Here is a 20,321-nt window from a genome sequence, read left to right as displayed (position 1 = left end):
TGCTGCATGTGCCACAAACATGGCCACACCAGTGCGCTTGCAGCTGTCAGTGTGGACAAACTGAAGTGTTTTCCCTACTGCAGTCTCTTACCTCAAAGCGCTCTACATCTGCAAGTGTAGCCATGCCCTGAGTCTTTTGGAGGGAATCACAGCACTTGGTATTCCTGTTTCAATAAAAACAATGGGTTTACTTCATCCCAACTGTAAAGCCATCAGCTTCTGGGCTGGGTTAGGTCCAGCATCTCCAGAATAAGCCATGGAATGGATGCAGTAGATTTTGTCTGAGAAGTAGAATTAAAAAATAACAAAGAGAACCTTTAAAATGAGACCAAATAAAAGTCCTGTAAAAGCTCACCAATCTGCACTTTGCTAAATCACCCACTTTAAAATCTGAACCAAAAAAAATTGGTCGATTCTCCTCATCTCTCAAAGATTTAATAGCAGATACTACAGTGAGGTCTTGTATTTCATTATTTCTGAAAAATATAGGACAGTACATTGGCTCGTAGATTATGAAGCATTATAAATAATTAAGAGTCTGCTAACACTGACAAAAAAGTAGAATATATTTTGTGCAGTATCATGAGGCTTTATTGGGATGCTTAGGACTGTGAGTCACCTTCTCTTTTGCCCCCGTCCCCAGCAGAAGATGACCTGTTTATGCTTAACTGGGTGTCAGCTCCCTGACACCTCCAGTCTTTTAGGCCACCCAAACAATCCCTTCAGGGCTATGCCTACCCTTTCAGATTGACAATAGGCACACACCCCTCCCTGGGTCCCTTTGAAGAATCCCCTTGTAGCGTTCAGCCCCTTATCCATTGAACACTCACTGTTGTACCAAGGTTTGCTGTCCCCAAGGGAACAACACACACCAGCCTAAATGATTCAACCCAGGATAAATTCTCAGCACTGAGTTATGTTTATAGTGAAAACAATCAGTCTTTTATCATCAAAGATTAAGATTTAAGAGATAGTGAGTAAGGATAATAGAAACGAAAGGTTACATACAGAACAAAATCAGAACATGCTTTCTAGAGACTAAAGGCTAACCTATCTAAATAAGTCTACCTCACCCAAAGGTCCTTTACTGTACTTCCACTCAGAGAAGGGATCCGGTTTTCCTCAATGTCATCAATTACATTACTGTCTGATTATTTCCTCAGTTCAGGGCGGGTTCCTCTTATGTTCCTGAAGTTCAGTGTCTGCCCTCAGAGACAGGGCAAGCCCCAGAGGTTCATTCCCTGGGGTGCTCCCTAGAGATACACATCTTACCTCCTGTTTGGAAGAAACCTGTTTTTCAGTTTGGTCAGTGACAGACTTTAAAACATATTTTCAGTATGTATACACAACTCCTTAAACGTGCCAGAATTATTACAAGGATCGGAATCGCACAAGGACCTAGACAGAGGCCAAGATTTTCTAAAGAGTGTCTAAAGTTAGGGTCCTAAATATACAATAAGTATTTAAATAAAGGCCAGACTCAAAGCCCACTGAAGTCAATGAGAGTCTTTCCATTGACTTCAGTGGGCCTTGGATCAGGATTTGCGTGGCCTAATTTTGGGAAGTCCCAAGCACACAAGTGCTCTCATTGACTTCAGTGACACACAGAGGGGCTTAAAAATGGACTGAGAAGCCTGAACTTCAGCTGTTGATTTTTCAAGTCTTGGTCTGAATGTCTGATGCAAAGTGTTCAAAATATAATTAATTTTAAATTATCTTAATTTGTGAGCTAAGATTTGGTAACTCACATATCAACTCCTACATTAAAAGGTGACTCTTTTGATGGACTTTTCTACCAATTCGAGTATCTCCCATTAACGCGTTCATGCTAATGAGATCTAAACAGCAGGAGGGGAGCACCATTTCTTTATTAGACATACATGGTCGCCTTCATTTGATGTGATTTCTTCTGACATCTTTTTAGATTCATTTACAGCTCTTCCTATGTCAAAGTTTAATAGTGAACCTATTCTAGTTTCAGAAATAAATTATCCATTCATCATACTCCAACACATTGGGCAGAAATTTCACACATTAAAAGGCCTGTAAGCAGCTCCCTGTGGAAGTTAATTATCAGACTTTATAATTTTGTTTTTAGCAGCAGAGTACAGCAGAAAGCCCCATTGGGCCAGATTCTGATCTCATCTAAGTATTTCCAGTGAAATCAGTGGAGTTGCTTCAATTTTTTGCCAAGGACACTGATTTCAGAATCTGATCCATTAATTTATACTCCACAGGCTTTTTATGTGCTGTTTGAAAACTATGCGTCATTTCCAAAGTAATCACTTTCCTACCGGTTCATACAAAACCACCATTTTTCCATGCCCAGCTCGGTATGTTGGGATGGAGAAGATTCTTGTTGTATGCCAATGAGCCTCATTTTCTTCTCACTTACACCAGATCAGGAGCAAAGAGTTAAACAGGTGAGTGAGAGGGGAGCCAGGCCCCAGGATTCTACCTTTCAGCTTAAACCACTACTTAGTAGAAGTCAAAATCAATCATTAAGATTACAAGGAAATAGAAGTGTTGGTCATATTGGGTCCCAGGAAGTGGGAAGTACTAAAGAACTTTTCCCCAGCCTGTGGGGAGGATCCACAAGGTCCAGGAACTCAAATAATTACAGAGGACAACCAAAAATGTAACAGAGACAGATGTGAAAGTCAAAGGGTCAAACAAAGGGAACCTGACGGGGACACCAAGCAGAGAACCCCAGACAGCACCCACTGCTCCTCAAAGGTGTCAAGGGAGCCAGCGGATACTGCCCAGAGCTGGTAGTGGGCATGTATTTTACATTAGTCTCCATTTCTCTCCACCTGCCCATAGAACTGGCATTATGAGGAAGTACAGAGTTATGGTTAGGGCTTGGCCAGTTGATGGCCTGAGGCTAGGGTTAGGGTTCTGACTAAAAACAGTCTGGAAAAGGGAATATGTATTTCAACAGAATGCAGAGTTTAATATTCACACCTTTAAGCTATGATGCGTTGCCTTCCCCTAAGCTATTGCAAATGCTGCTTTAGTGCAACACCTCATATACATTGTAAACCCATATGTCTATCACCTACCAAGTACACCTCATTCTAACATGCTGGGGTTGCTTTTCAAGGGCAATTGAAATAAATTGGCATCAAGAGCTCAGTGCATTCTTTATGCTGCTATCAAAGTTTTAATTTGTTTCCTATGTAAAATCAATTGTTTAAATCTCCAGGCGGTTTGGGGGGACAAGGATTAATTCTGTTTCCCTATATTTAGGTAACAACCATTTAGCCACTTACTTTGATCAGCTTAAGCTCCAGGCAGCAGAGACCTACTGAAAAGGTTAGTGAAATCTGTATGAGAACACATGGAGAGAAAAATCTTGAAAAAGTCAACCTTAAAGACTCAGAAACCACAAGTATAGGCGCCAATTCAGTGGGGAAAAATTAGCAGCTCCCTGCCCCAGCTCACCTCCACCTCCGCTCTGTCTCTACCTCCTCCCCTGAGCGCGCTGCTCCTCCCCTAGCTCCCAGTGCTTGCCGCCGTGAAACAACTGTTTCGCGGCGGCAAGTGCTGGAAGGGAGGGTGGAGGACGGGGAACGCGGTGCACTTGGGGAATAGGCGGGGCTGGGGCAGGGATTTGGGAAAGGGGTCCAGTAGAGGCAGGGAGGGGGTGGAGTTAGGGCAGGGACTTTGGAGAAAAGGTTGGAATGGGGGCCGGGAGGGTGCGAGCACCCACTGGCACCAGGAAAAGTTGGCGCCTATGACCACAAGGCAAATAAACAGAGGCCAACATTTACCATTTTTTAAAGAATCCCATGCTTTTTAAGCCAAATCTCAATTTTTGAATGCTTGGTGCTGGCAATAGTCACACTGCATGGCTGGCTGAGGGGACTGAAACACAGCCTTGAAAGGACAGGATGAGTTTGCAGGAGAAGGTGGCTGCTATCTAGACATTCTTAACTTTGCAAGAGTGGATCTGCATTCATTCCAATGAGGCTTAAGGAGCTCTGCATGGCATGTGCTTTTCTCAGCAGCATGGGCGCAGGGCCAGTGCTACCATTAAGGCGAACTAGGCAATTGCCTAGGGTGCCAAGATTTGAGGGCACCAAAAAGCAGTGCCCCCCAATTTTTTTTTTTTTTACAGCAGTTCCTCCTCAAGCGCACGGTCACTGCTCCACTTCTCCTGCCTGCCAGGCTTGCAGCACAAATCAGCTGTTTGGGGCCGCAGCCTGGGAGGAGAATTAGAGCAGGGTCTCGGTGAGGATGCGGAGCAGAGGTTAGCTGGGGTGGGGAGGTACTGCATGGCTCCCCAGGGGGTGGGGAGCTGCTGTGGCAGGGGGAGCCTCAGGGCAGGGGGGAAGGTGCTTTAGGGTGGGGGGCGGGAAGCTGCCGCAGGGCTGCGGGAGGGTGGGCGCAAGGTGAAAGTTTTGCCTAGGGCACGAAACTTCCTTGCACCGGCCCTGCATGGGAGATGCATTCCCATGCAGGTTTGGAGCTCTGCTCTGTGAGGGCTCAAGAGCTTTCATGACATATGCCTCCTCTGGCAAGCAACTCCCTCCAGTTTAAGAGATGTGTAGTCAACTAACATTGCTGCATTACACTGCAGAACTCTGCCATGTAAACTGGGAGCCTTGCTACACTGTATTAGTCTTGCCTATAAGTCCCAAGAGTGAAAGTTGGGAATCCCTGCTTGTTATCAAAGAGTGATAGGTTATCTATCAGCAAGTGCCTGACTTTGCTGTTATTATTTAATTATATTTCAGTTGTGCCTAGAGGCTACAAACAGGGCACCTTCTTGCCAACAGTTCTAACAGAAAATAATTCCAAAAATAAAGGAAAACAGTTGGTCCCGTCCTACTCACCCATGTAATTAGAAACCAATACATCAGTCGGCAACTTGTGCGTAGATCTGAAGTCATGTTTGGGGAAAAACATACATTTAAATTACATGGGGAGAAACAGTTTGAGAAATCTAATTAGCTTTGGGAATCCAGAATTTATTTTGCAAATTCCATTAGATTTGTCCATCTCTTATTGAAAATAACAGTGCCACCTTCAAAAGGAAGGAAAAATTTTAAGATGCATTTGATAGATTTCACAGAGCACTGAAATCTATCAACCAAATTTGGGTCAGATTAAAAAAAAAAAAAAGACTCCAAACAGGACTCAATATATTAAGAAAGTAATCGCTACAGCGATATATAGATGGATAGGATTTTATTTCTACAGACACTTGTGGAGAACTATACGCTATAATGTTTGTATGTTGATTTAAATAAAAATTGTTGTTGACAAAGTGTAGCTAACGCCATGTGCCAGTGAAAGTATTCTTCTCCCACTTTATTATTGGGATAATAAAATTGCTTTGGAGCTCCAGTCATAGGCCAACACCCCCTTGTGCTAGCTGCTTTACACCCACCAAACAAAAGGAGTGCCTCTGCCCCAAAGAGCTTTCCATCAGAGGCTATGGGTGCACTACAGAGCTTACAGGAGTGCAGCTGCACTGCTATGAATGCAAATGCTGTAATCCCACAGGACAGAGCTCTCTCACTGACTTAATTTCTCCAGCCCCCGCAAATGGCAATAGCTAGGGTTAAGGTTAGCAGACATAGCACTGTCCACACTGGTGCTTCGGTCAGTGTAACTTAAGCTACCCCTCTGAGTGACATATTACATCCCTGAGCAACATAATGTATACCGACATAAGCTGTAGTGTGTACATAGCATAGGTAAATTAAAGAAAGTAAATGAGGTGGCATCAGAATATCAAGAAATGACCCTACAGAGGACTCAGTCCTACAAGGTACAGAGTGCTCTCAACTGCCATTGCCTTCAGTAGCATGTAAGAGCACTTAGCACCTAATAGGATGAAGTCAGACTGATTACACTCAGCCCCGGTTCCATGGACTTCATTAGCTTCACTTAATTTCCTGAACAACTAAGGTGTCACTTTTAACCCATAAAGAATGTTGAGTCATAGCCATGTTACAGATTGCTTCTCTTCCTCCCCAGCTGAGGAACTTGACTTGACTGTCCTTAGATTGGGTGTCGGCTGAGGATTTTACTTTGTCTCTCCAAAATTTCTCACAGGATGTTCTTATTTACAAGCCCTTGTCTTTACCACAAACATCTCCCCTTGTCCAGCACAGAGCAAGGGCCTATCATTCACATCAGCTTCTTCTGCAGGGAAGAACTGAAGGAGGGAGAACTTTTTATAAAAAGAGAGGGTGGGTTCTTTTAGAATATTATCAACCATTTTTGCCAGTGTAGATGAGTTACACTGTTTCTTTAACGATACTGTAAGTACACCTAGTGATTTATGAGAGGCAATGTCATAAATCAATTAAATATATGTAGAAGGGTAAATCAGGAGGCAAGCCACATCTTACAGTTATTAGGAAATGTTTTTTCACTCCTTTCTGTCTTTATCACATATTAATTGGGCAAAGAGCTAGTATCAAACCTGAATTCACCTTGCCTTGGGTTAGATCTGAACACATTTCCATGTTTTGGTTTGGTCTTTCCCCTGAGATTTATATTTATTAATGACCCCATAGCTATGAAATTCTTGGGTGAAGGTAAATAAGGCAATAAATCAATATTTTATGCAGTCATCTGCTGTGCAAATCTAATTGTGTATTTTTATTACAATAGTAGTCAAGCTTGGCTGGACTAATGATTTTCTTTGTTTTTTATTAATACCTGGAACATAACATCCTTTTATTAACCTCAGCAGACAAAGTGAGAGAGTAAAAATTCAAAGAAATCCAGCAATACTCCTCCTCTTTATAGTAAAACGAAACATGTAATTTCTTTTAACAACCAAAAAAGGCCCATCATCTTCTGTCAAATTGGACAGAGCAATGTAGGTTCTGGGTCTTTGTTTATTGGAAAGCTATAAATATTAACAATAAACAGCTAATCTCTGACCCTCTGGACCTTTTATAATTCTCTAATTGGTCCCATTTTGTACCAATCAATATGTTACAAGCCCCTAATAGGAAGCCCTGCTAATCACTGAAAATGACCTGCACCACCAAAAATGCTACAGCACTGAATATTCATGCGAGTGCAAATGTTAATTCATGCAGTGCTCATGTTACATTGCTCTAATTATCTACTGGAGGCATCTATTCAAGACATGCTGTCAATCCTGCAGATTGGATTCAGCAGAGTGAAACCAAATTGCCTGCCTTTCCAGCTAATTGGAAAAAAGCATCTGCCTTGACATGCCTTTCAAATTGGCTAAAAAAAAAAAAAAAACACACCCACAAGCAACTTTGGCCAGCGTGCCGCTGAGCAAGCCCTCCTATTGCGTGTCCCCTCAAGAGGCCTCAGAGCCTATTTCCAGCCATGGCAGATGGAAGGAGAACGAGATGAACACTATAAACAGTGCTGATTTTTATTTGTCATACAAGGGGACAGCTCTTCAGAAAAATTGCTCTCTTGCACTAATGAAAATCTGAATGAATAGTTTCCAAGTAACCTTTTGGAGTTGATTTTCTCAGATGTAATACAATGACTGATGTTACTGGTGTCACAGAAAAACCCTCAATACATCAGAGTAGTATCATATACCAAGTCCTGGTAAAGGCCCCAAGAACTTCTGCAACAGGAGGAGAAAGCAGAGGAACAAGTTGCTGCCTCCTTTATCCCTTTCTTTCTTTCATCCTCTAATCAATTGTTTTTTTTGTGCAGCTGTTAGGACAGCTCTGGTCATGGTCCCCCTGCTGGACATTCACCAAGTTGCTGTGTTTGGATCCCAACACTGGTTGTGTTTTTAAGCTCCCCTTTGGTCAGGGTTGGTTCTAGGCCAGCGGTGCTAGGGTTGCCAACTTGCTATTTGCAGAAAACCAAAGGCTCCCGCCCCCTACTCACTCCATCCTCCCTCCCTCTGTAGCTCACTCTCCCCTACCCTTGTTCACTTGCTCATTTTCACCAGGCTGGCCAGGGGTAGGGGTATGGGAGGAGATGAGGTTCTGGGGTGAGGCTGAAGATGAGAGGTTTGCTGTGCAGGAGGAGGCTCCGGGGAGGGAGGAGGGGTTTGAAGTGTGGGAGGGGGCTCCAGGATGGTGCAGGAGGGGATTTGCGCTCTGGGGTGGGATTAGAGATGAGGGGCTTGGGGTGCAGGAGGCAGCTCCAGGCTGAGGGGTGGGGCAGGAGTTGGGGTCGGAAGAGGATGTGGGCTCCAGGCTCTGCTTCGCTTCAGGCAGCTACCTGAAGCGGGCAGCATATCCCTCTGCATAGCTCCTAGGTGCAGGGGCAGCCCAGTGGCTCTGCACACGGCCCCTGCCTGCAGGTGCCATCCCCGCAGCGCCCATTGGCCGCAGTTCCTGGCCAATCTGAGCTGTGGAGCTGGAGCTTGGGGTGGGGGCAGTGGGAGCCCTGTGGCTGCCCCTGTGCCTAGGAGCTGCCTAGAGGGACTTGCCACTCTCTTCCCAGGAGTTGTGTGGAGCCAGGCATGAAGCTTGTCCGCCTGCCCCACTGTGGGTGGCCAGCCAGACTTTTAGCGGCCCGGTCAGCTGCCAGGGTCCCTTTACAACCACAAGTTCCAGTCAAGAACTGGATGCCTGGTAACCCTAAGCGGTGCCTAAACTTCTCCCGAGTTTTCTGGGAATCAAGGATCCTTCCTCTCCTTCTCTCTTCCTGCAGAGCCTTGCTTGCTGGTTTTGGTCTCTTCTCTAAAATAGCTGATGGGGACCGGAAGCCTATAAAAGGAAGGGTCTCTCTTTTCAGGTGACCTCCCTTGTCAGCCACTCTGTTTCTAAGTCACCACCAACCTGGAGTCCAGATTTAAAAATCTGGTTTGCCCTTAGCATTAGCCAACACTTTGTCCATTTGAATGGACGAAAACATGACCCTCCATTGTTATCCAGTTGCTAGGTGCAAGAATTTCTTCTAACACCTTCTGTGTGTTTCAGCTCAATATGGAAGCTACGGCACCAATGTGAAGGTGCACAACCGTCTTATAACCAAAACAATACTCAGAAAACAAAATGGAGTTAGTACTGATGTAAATAAATACACAGAGTTCTTAATATAAAACAGAACTATAAATTGCACATACACAGGTCCCCCAAACCGTCTCATCAGTTTACACAGTCTAATACATCATAGATATTTCTTGAAATTTAAAAAAAAAATCTTTGAATTTAAAAGGAGTGAAAAAAATTGTGTTTTTAAAAAGTGTAATGTTTCGATAGAAATTACTCTGGAAACCTATGGAATTTAATCAGAAATTATCTCCTTCACATAAGATTTTTCAGCCATCCTACAGATATTTTTATTAAATATAATAGGATGCCCTCCCCCCCCTCAAAAAAACAGCCATTGCTTCTTAACGGGATAACCACTACGTCCATTAGTGGTTGCAGAATTTGGCCACCTTTCTATGATTTGAAGTGTTTTACCTGCACATTTTATTACACCAACAACAAATAAGCTAAATATTTGTGCTACATCATAAGACTGCCTGTAGCACAAAGATTTAACCATCTCATTTCTAACACTGGGTGACACAGTAAAGAGTAGCCATAAATTATGGACTGATTAAAAACACATTAAAAGCTGTACTTTGGCTAAAGTGAAACTTAGATGGCAAACCCAACCACTAATATGGATTGGCACCATGAGGCCAGCAAAAAGGACAGAGAAAGGAAAAATAGTTAAAATATAGTTAGAAAAACTAGAGAAAAGACAGAAGAATACTAAATCTTATCCAGAGAGGTAAATCAAAGTCTCCTTAAAAAGTCTTAAAAAAAATATAGAAATACAATACCTGAATTTAAACAAGGTCATTTATAAGAGAGTATCTGTAGCATATTTTCAACCTCCTACAGTAGGAAAATTCATGAATAATATCAGGGGTATTTACATGATCCACTTTTCTCCCAGATTGTGTTTGCCTAATATAATGAGATCTGGATTGCTTGACTAAAATACAAATTTTAGAGTGTTATACTTGAATCTGACCATGCATGTTTTTAAAAAAAAAGCAAACAAGAAGCATTTATGCATATAATACTAAAATGTTAATCTTGACAATCAACTGCATTAATATTGCAGGCTATTGGGAGTGAATTAGCAATGTTCACAAATTAACAGCATTACAAGCCACACACATTATAGGACTACCTTCTGTATAACTGTTCTTTGAGGTTTGTTTCTATTCAGGTCAAGGCCTTGACATTCTAATTTAATTTGAACAATTCTAATCTTATTTTGTGAGGCAAACAGTGCATCAGAATAGGTAGTACTAATGCAAGATGGAATGACTTTTTTCACCGAAACCCAAGTTAAAATTACTTTTGTCTCTCTCTCTCACTATGTGTGTGTGTATATACACACACTTAGATAACTATTTACATACAAATGCATAGATGCAATCGACCATTATCTCAAGCCTTAAACGCTGACTGAATTATATTTACAGATGCAAAAGGTAAATACTAGCTGAAAAATTTTCATCTTTTTGTTATCTTTCAGCACTGCATAAGTTCTACAAAGCAGCTGTCCCTAATGACAAAGTATAAAAGTCTGTTGTACTGTGAAAGTAAAACCAGAGTATTTTAACTAAAAACATGCCCATCTATGGCACAAATGAGAGAGTTACCTTCTTTGAAGCTCAAAGTCAGGAGCTTGTTAATGGTGCAGGTGTTGGATTTATTCCTCACTTCCTTCCCCCAATTCATGCCTTAAAACCTCCATGGTTTCAAGTACTATTTGAGTATTTATGGTATTTGTGGCAGTCATCTTGTGTACTCACCAGTTTGGGAGTTTTATTGGCTTGTGGGGATTCAGTGAATACAATTTTTCATTCTTCTGAAAAAGAGGCAGCACCTTACACTAACTGGCCTGCAGCAACTATAGCTAGCACCTGTTTGAGCTTGAATCCCTAGGCATACTGGGGAACACCGTCTTAAGCTGATAGTTACACCATGGCAAACAAGCACTTTGATTGTGAGAGTGAGAATTTTGGGAAACTGTCTCCCTCTCAAAGGATGGGGCAGATGCTCAGCTAGTGTGTTCCATTGAAGTCCGTGGAGCTCTGCTAATTCAGGCCAGCTGAGGATCAATCAATGGAGCTTTGACCATTTTCACCAGCTGAGGATCTGCTCCAGGGTTTGGCTACCTTTTCACCTTCCCGGTTGCTTTAGGAAGGAGGGGATAGTGTTACTTACCATGTAAATGAGCTGTAGGCTTGTCTACTTTTCAAGCACTGATGTGATACTACCTTCTTTTGTAACAAAAAATACAGATGACTTGTTTATATTTGCATCCACCACAGTGTTCTCAATATCATTTCTTAGAAAACACTCATCCTGCCATACCTGCCAACCATGATAATGGAAATATGGGCTGTGGAGTACAGTGGGTCTATAGGGAAGGTACCTTCTGACACAGAAAAGAGATAATGTTTAAAGTGTGCAGAATCAGAACTACAGGGGAGAGCAGCTATGAAGTCTTTAAACCTAACAGTTGTATTGACATCCCTTAATGAAGTGGGTTTATGAGAGAAATGTATTTATTCAGATCATGGGGAACAACTACAGGAGTTGAAATGAGACAGCTGACAAGTCTGTATGCAAAACACAATGGTTGCTCTGAGCTTTCAGGGAAATAGAGGAATTTAACTGATGTTCAGCTGGAACTCATTTGATACCCACATGTGACAATTCTGCTACAGAGCTCAGCTGTACAGAAGCTTGCAGAAGTGCTACCTGTGATGCTTTGGGGTTCACCCAGACCAGTAAGGTGTTGTATCAGTGCCTGCCCTGACAACCATGGGCTGTGTCTGTTCTGGGCAGCTTTGGCTTACAGCCTGGACACCAGCACCCTGTTTACAGTACCATAACCTCACCCTGGCTTCCAGCAGCTTGGTTATTCCTTATAGGGTAAAAACCCTTTTAGGCCTGAGTTTCCCCAGAACTGTCTTTCCTGTAGCATCTGGTTCTCATGCTAGAACATGCACAAAAACCTTATCAAGGTCTCTGTTCCTCTGAAGAGACAGACCACAGCACCAGCTTGTTAGGATGACTGAGGGTCTGACCCTTCAGTCTGAGGCACTGCACTGAGATGGTTGTGTAATAAAACAAGATTAAGCTTATTAACAAAGAGCAGATATTTAAGTGATACTAAGTAGAAGGAATCAAGATAGAAATGGCTACAAACCAAAATTAAAAATATGCTTCTGAGACTAAAACCATACTTAACAAACTAGAGTCATTTGTTCAAAGTAAGATTCTCACCCCAGTTGCTTTTCCAGCATGGCTGGCCAGTGCTTAGCAATGATCCAATCACAGAGCCCAGAGCACTTGGTTTCTTCAACTCATCGGCTAAGGATAACTTATAGGTTTTCTCCCTGTTTCTTTTCATATAGTCCAGGAAACCTTTGCAATGCATTATCCTGGAGTGTATCCCCAAATATAGTTCCTTTCCCCTGCTGGGTGTAGACATCAGGTTGGGTTCTCTCTCGCTTGTGATTTTTACAATGCAAATGGTCTTCCTGCAATCTCAGAAACAAAGGAATAGCCCGCTTTCGTTGGCCACACCTGACTTGAGGTGTCAGTTCCTTCTGGAAAAAACCGTTTATCAACTTCCCCTGACATGCCCAGTTTACACACATTTTAATTAAATATTTCCAGCACCTCTGTATAGTTCTTTGTAGGTGAATCATACCTACATCACAGAAGAAGAGTAATGATCAGTGAGTAGTTTTCCAGTGATTTATAACATGCCCCCTTTTGGATCAATATCATGACAACAATGAGTGAGATGTACTGAGCTGGTCAGGCTAACTAAGACTCATTGCTAGGGAGCCCTACGCTAGCTACCCAGACCATATTCAGACCTGGTATAAATGGACACAATCCAATGAAGCTGATGGAGTTACACCACACTACACCAAGCCTGGATTTTGCTCTTTGTTTTCATAGGGCTTTGTAAATTTCCCTCCACCATTCAGGAAAGATATTTGATTAATACTCAGCACAAATGGTGTACTGTATTTTAGATAATGAACTAATGAGGTTTAGCATAATAGACCATCATCATTTTGGGAAGGAGTGGGTGAAAATGGCTGGGATTCCAAACCCTACCATCCAGGTGAATTCATATATAATTTTCTTCTGAACAGGCCACTCCTTACCTCCTGATCCCCTGCAGACAAAGTGTTAAAATGAAGTCTACCTGCTCTGGTCAGAGTAACAGAGCTCATGGAATTGTTCAAAAAGGTCAAGGGCTAAGCCCAAACTTCTCCCAGCAGAGCATAAAGGTCAAAGAGGAGGGAGAAAGTCTTGTAGATCAATTTCACTTCATTAATTTTCATTGCATGAGAGTGGTGTGAAAGTTGTAATACAAGGAGATTTTAATAATATCTGTAGCACATTTATACTGGCTCCATGGTAATTAATAACAAGCTGCCCCAGAAGTGTAGGATGAGACAGGCACATGACAGGAGACACTGGGGTTTCAGGCCCTGCCTCCTTCACACTGTAAGCACATTAAAATAAACACACACTTGGAACTATTTTAATGAGAAATCCACAAAAGTAAGATGGGGGAAGGTCAGCTGCCGAGTATCATTCCATGTGGCAGGAAGCACTATTTTCAATTTAGGAGAGAATCCTTTGATTTCTTCCTTATGAGTGGAAAGGGCAAAATGTAATAAGTCTGTATGGATAATTTACCACACCCCACACTAGTGTTACACCTTCAGTGAAAAGGCTTTAGTTTTTGAAGCATAACTTTATTACCCTTTGAATTCTGACCAAGCTTGGGAGCATCCTGCAGGCAAGTCCTCCCAATTCCCTATACAGCACTCTCCCCAACACATCGTTCCCTGGTGGCAGCAAGAGCCCACTTGAAGTACCTTCATCCTAATTGAAAGGGGCAGCTCCCATTTCTCTCACTGCATAATTTATAAACCTATTAACAAACAAATGGATACTCAGACAACATTCAAAAATTTTTCATAATATAAACAATGCGAATCCATTTCTTCAACCAGCTCTATCCCTGAGTCCTCATACTAGTCAGCAGCTGTTTGGCACAGTGGGTCAGGCCAGCACATGGGCGTTGTTCCTTTACATGGCTGTAACAGTGTCTGTAAGATCTTATATGCCCTACAAATAAAAAGTGCTCTCTTGATACAAATGGTTCCAATGCACAGTAAGGCCAAACACTGACTGAACACATTTTGGTTTTAGATAAGACTGAACTGGGCTTTTTAAAACTATGTTTCTAAATACACTACTGGAAATTTTACCTTTAATTATTTCATTAAGACTAAGTGGCAATAGCATTATTCATTTAAAGATATCATGCAAAGATGAAAAAAAGGGGATTTCCTTATTTTGCTTCTTCATGAAGAAGTATCAAAATCTGTAGGTTTATTTTAATAAAGTCTTTTTATTCTGCTTGTTTTATTTAATATAAACAGAAATGCCAATTTTCACCCTCGCTCATTTTCTTTGTTGGTGGACATTATGGAAGGCTTGCGCTGAGAAAGATTTTTCAATCTTCAATGGAAGAGGTTGAATCCCTAACAATGAGAGCTTTTCCCCCAAGCATTCTAGTAAGTGGTTGTTAATAAAAAACAATGATGAATCATACACTCTCAATAGAAACAGCTTCCTACTTCAGTTAATCATGGTTTACCTTCTTATTATCTCTGAAATCATAAACCTAGTAATACTCCATGGTGTCTTCCAGGGGAGAGGAATCCTACATTTCTAACCTAAAAAAGTAGGACAGAAAAGCCCTTTATAAAAATACCAAACTTTCATGCCTTCTTTATAGGAAAACTGAAATTGCTAGACTGTATCAGAGGCAGGGTCCATCTAGTCCAGTATCTTCCCTGTGACATTGGCCAGCACCAGATACTTCTGAGGAAAGTGTAAGAACCCTGTAGTAATAGATGTTGGATAACAAGCTCTCCACACTAGGTCTCATCCTAATCTCTAATAGTTAGAGATTAGTTTAAATACTGTAGCAAAAATTGTAATAGCCCTTTTATAAAATGTGCTGTCATTAATTATGACAACTTGGGATATCCTTGATATCCATATAAAAATTCAACCCCTTTTTAATCTTGCTAAAGCTTTGGCCTCAATGACTTCACGTGGTATGGAATTCCACAGTTTAATTACATGCTGTATGAAAAAGAATTTCCTGTTAGTGGTTTTGAATTTCACACATTTTCATATTACTGAATGTGCTCTTGTTACTGTGTTATGAGAGAGGAAGAACTAACGTTCCAGATCTACATCATTTACATATCATAAAGCACTAAAAAAGGCACAAACCCAATCTTGTGCCCCCCTTTCTTAGAGATCAATAAAGGCTTTCCACTGTTCCTTAAAAAGCTCCATTGAAATGGCCAACACTCGAATGAATGCATTAAAGTTATAGTCATCAGAACTTCCCAGTCACCTATTTTTCCAGTTGTTTATTTTATGCTCACCTGCAATATTTCAGTTCCATGTGGGAAACTCAAAAATAGATATTTGTCCCCCCACAACTATTTGCAGTTTTCATTCTAGCCAAGGCTCCTTTGGGCTTCTGTCACTGTAGCAGTAGCATCTGGCACATAAGATATTTTTTCTCTTAATCTTAACAAAAGAGCTCCGAGCTCCACTTCGACCCCATAAAAAACCCAGCGCAAATGTTTTGTTCTGCCATGTTGTGCAGGAACCTCCCTAGAGTAACCCCATACTCTCAGTGAACTTGTCCCTCTCAATCCCTCCCTTATCAGTACTGTTACATTCCCACTTCCAGCTCACAGCACTCCATTTTGTTGCACATGAAATTAGACTGACAACTTTTTGGACCATCCCACGTCTTCTTCTCTGTCAGCATGCACACTTTGTTGGCAATGCAACATGAAGAAATGGAATAATAAATGTTCTTTGTGCTTCTTGGGTTTGGCACCAGTAATTTGTATTTTGGAAGAGGCTAGGGGGAAGATACAGAACTGTTCTGTTAAAAGCCCAATCTTATCTTTTGTCAGGGCCACCCAGAGGATTCAGGGGGCCTGGAGTCTTTGATGGTGAGGGGCCCCCACTTCAGCGGTAATTCGGCGGTCAGGGGGTTCTTCCACTCTGGGACCTGCCGCCGAAGTGCCCCAAAGACCCGTGGCAGGGGATCTCTGCCACTGAATTGCCGCTGAAGACCTGGCACTTCTGCAGCGGGTCCCGGAGCATAAGGACCACCCCCTGCCGCCAAAGTGCCCTGAAGACCCATGGCGGGGGCTCCCCACTGCTGAATTGCTGCCGAAGACCTGGCACTTCAGCTGCAGGTCTCAGGGCGGAAAGACTCCCCGCCGCCGAATTGCCGCTGAAGACCTGGAGTGGAAGAAGCTCCGGAGGCCTGAGCCCCGCAAGAGTTTTCCGGGGCCCCCGGAGCGAGTGAACGACCCTGTTCCGAGGGCCCCGAAAAATTCTTGTGGGGGCCCCTGTGGAGCCTGGGGCAAATTGCCCCACTTGCCCCCACCTCTGGGTGGCCCTGTCTTTTGTATAAGAAATAACTTTTTCACCTTTTGTTTGTTTGTTTGCAGATTATACTCTCACTCATTTTAATATTCAACATCGCTGGAGCTCACAGTATTTTCAGCCACTACTGTAGCATCTGCTAGTGAAAGTGGAACAGAATAATTTGCAGACTACCAACAACTGCTGTGAGTTGCCAGGTTTCTTCTTGTAATATAGGATGCAGGAAGAAAGTTAATGACTAAAGCTTCCCTCAACCCTACCCTCCACTATAAACATGTAGCTTGAAGTACTCCAGGCAAAAATAATGAGTTCTCTCATTCAAAAGCAGCCCTGTATTTTTAAAAGTAAACTGTCAAAGCCCCAGTGATAGCTTGTGTGATTATTGACAGAATTACGGTCCTAGCTGCATAATTTCTGATTTTTTAAAAGCAAACCTACGTACATAGTTTTCATCACTGGAGCACCTGTGCACCTCACAAATATTAGTGAATTTGTCGTAGCAACGCTCCTGTGAGGCAGGGAATCATCATTCCCATTTTATAGATGGGAAAAGGCCCAGCGAGATTAAGAATGAGATTTCAAAACCACTCAGCATTATCCAAATTCTGCTCCCAATGAAGGCAACAGAAATATTGACATCACTGGGAGCAAAGCCAGGCTAACCATAAGCACTTCTGAAAATTCCATCATCTGTGATTTTCCCAAGATTACACAGAAAGGTACAGAGCTAGGAACTGAACCATGATCCCCAGACCAATGTCTTAGCCACAAAGCCATCCTCTCCTAGCAACTGTAGAAGCTTTTTCCCATCAAGAACAAGCTCCATTATGATTGCATATTTAAAAAGTGAAGTCAGGAAATATCAGCGCTAAGACTATACATGCAACTCTGGGTTTTTGACACTCAGTCAGGTCTTTGAGCTCTCGAGGACAGGTAGGAACCTCTAAAAGATCTCAGTGTAGCAGATCATGTCTACCTTGTATTCAAATTTTAAAGAGAAAAGGGACAACAGCTTTCTCTTCAGCATCTCCATAAGTACCAATAAGAAAAACAAAATCACTTAACACACATTCAGAGTAGTGCTGTTATTTAGAAACGTGTACAAACTCTGCATGCAAGCTGATTGCTCATACACACAGAAAACTTAAGTCTATTCTGTTGTAAACAATGCAAATATGCTTCAGATGGGCAATATCCGACCATCCAATTCCAGAGTCTGCTCAGCACAGCACAACTAACTGAATCAAAATGTAAAGATCCATTCCTCATTGATCTTCTCTCCCTGAATGGGAGCAACTGCAGCTCAATGCAATGTCTATCCCACAGTGGCTGTCCTGTCAATGAGACATTTTGTAAGTTTTCACAGACCAATTTCAGGATATGCGACTGCAGTATGAGCGTTGAATGAGAGAATGCACTGCACCATAGGCCTAGGTGATTAGTCACCTGCAGTGCAGTCTGATGAATTATTTAGTCTTCCCTGGTACACAACTGACACTAGACTTTAGGAGTTTAACTTCAAAATTTCACACTTTCCCATTTGGGATCTTTGCAATCCCTGCTCTCTCATTAAGCTGTGAATGTTAATGCCATTGGATAGCTATTATAGAGATCATCAGTGTAGAGGAGAAAAGGATGGTTTTCTAGATAAAATCTGGGACTAGGATACCTGGGCTTGTTTCCAGCTCTGACACAGACATCCTGTCTGACACTGGGGAAGTGGGGTTGGTGAGACAAACTCTACCTCAGAGAGATGCTGTGAGGCTAAATTACATCTACACTAAAGACTTCTGCCAGCACAGCAGCGTTGGTCAAGACAGTGAAGAGGTGAGATCCCTGGCAGACATAGCTACGCAGCAGCAACCCTAGTATGGATACAGCTATACGAACAAAGCTGCACCTTTACTGTCATAGCTTGTTTCTCTCATGGGGAGGGGTTTTACTACACTGGTGCAAAGTGCAGCTTTGCTGGTATAGCTGTGTCCACATTAAGACCGCTTTGTATTCCTATACAGATAAAACACTCCTGGTGTAGACATGGCCTTCTATTTCTAAAGTACTTTAAGGGCCTCCGCTAAGGGCATTACATAAGTGAAACAAGCCTATTTGTAGGAAGTGCTCCTAAAATATTTCATTTCTTTCACTGTGAAAGTATTGCAATGGGTCAAATTCTGCTTTCAGGGACATTGGTGTGACCAAGCCATAAACATGTGGAAAGCGAATAGCCAATCCCTCCCACGCTACTCATCAAGGGCTTGGCTACACTAGCTACACAGCTGTGCCACCAAACCCTCCCACTGGAGAGTCAGCTTATAGTGCACTTTTGCCAGTATAGCTCATATCAGTTCCACTAATGGAACAAACTATACTGGCAAGTGCACTTTTTTGTTGACATAACTGTATCTATACTAGGGCTTTTGTTGGCATAGATATGTCAGTTAGGAGCTGGATTTTTTCATATAGCTATGCCAGCAAAACTTTTAAATGCAGAGCAGGGTTCAAAATAGATGGCAGAAGAGTCTCTCTTTCCATCTCTCCATCACAGGTGTAGCGGAGTGATTACCCTCTCCTGCCCTGCGGGGCTTGAAACAGCTCAGGAGAGGGCTGTGGCTGAGGCAAGAAGCTGGGCTGATTGGGGAAAATAGGCTCAGCTGTGGCCATGCCCCAATCAGGTACAGCTGGCCCGTATAAAAGGCTGTGAGCTAGAGGCCCAAGTAGTATTCCTCTGCCTGTAGAGGGAGAAGGGCCTGGCTGTAAGGTGCTAAGATGGGAACCTAGAGTGGATCAGGGCTGGGGAAAGGCCTAGGGAGCCAGGGAAGCTCTGGCCTAGGAAAGCTCCAGGCTGAAGGCCTGGTAAGGCCCATTAGGTATTGAGTTGCAGGGAACAGCCCATAGGTAGGCAGAGGCAGCAGGTCTGAACCCCCTTTGCCTATGATGAGTGGCTTACACTGCAGTCCACCCCACCCAGCAGGGGGCTAGATGGGGACTGGCAGTAGCTGAACACTGAGGCGAAGTGGTGATAGAGGGTGGGGGTTCCCCTGGGAGGGGGAGACCCTGAGGCTGTGAGGGGTTACTGACAGGGAGCAGCACCCTAGGCACTGGGGTCCTGGGAGGGACACAGGTAAGGCGGATCACCAGCCTGCAGTGTGTGCTCCAGAACTGGAATGAGCTAATTCCCAGAAAGACCAGCAGGAGGTGCTGCAGGAATGAGTCCAGATGCTTACACAGGCTGCTAATGCCACTATTGCAGGCCTCCAATGTTATTGCATGGAATAACAACCCTGATTATCTCCTTTAGCAGCACACAATGCTAAATATCATGGCTCTAAACTAGGCCCTTACCATGTATTTACACATAATTGGTTCCTGAGCTGATGGGCAAAAACAAAGTAGTATCACTTCAATTTATTTATCAAAGTATTGAAACAAAATTCATTTATCTCAAAGCTGAGCTCTATGAGGAACTGACTGTTCATGGTAATGGAATACAGGGCATGTCACATTCAGATTGCCAGCATGACACCAGCCTAGTTCAGTGGAGACCAAAACGTGATGATGGCCGGTGGTTTAAATCAAGCTCTTGGTAAATATGTCTCAAAAAAGAAAATCTCTCTCCATCAGATTTGGCAATAATTATTCTTCTAGCTGCAGAGATGTAATGAATAACCTATGACAGGGTGTGCATTCATAGGCCAGCAGTATACACTTCAGATTTAAGGAAGAATACCAAAGTTTAAGGCCTGGTCTACACTACGCGTTTAAATCGATTTAAACAGCGTTAAATCGATTTAACGCTGTACCCGTCCACACTACAACGCTCTTTATATCGATATAAAGAGCACTTTATATCGATTT

At 42.8% G+C, this 20,321-nt stretch overlaps 1 protein-coding gene across 1 annotated transcript in view; it reads right to left on the bottom strand.

Moving 5' to 3' along the window:
* Positions 1–20,321, bottom strand: part of NSUN3 (NOP2/Sun RNA methyltransferase 3) — a 75,028-nt gene that overhangs the window by 1,607 nt on the left and 53,100 nt on the right. The window lies entirely within an intron of this gene.

The sequence above is a fragment of the Chelonoidis abingdonii genome, chromosome 1, assembly GCF_003597395.2.
Source record: "Chelonoidis abingdonii isolate Lonesome George chromosome 1, CheloAbing_2.0, whole genome shotgun sequence".
NCBI classification, from domain to species: Eukaryota; Metazoa; Chordata; order Testudines; family Testudinidae; genus Chelonoidis; species Chelonoidis abingdonii.
This window is presented reverse-complemented; position numbering and strand designations above follow the sequence as displayed.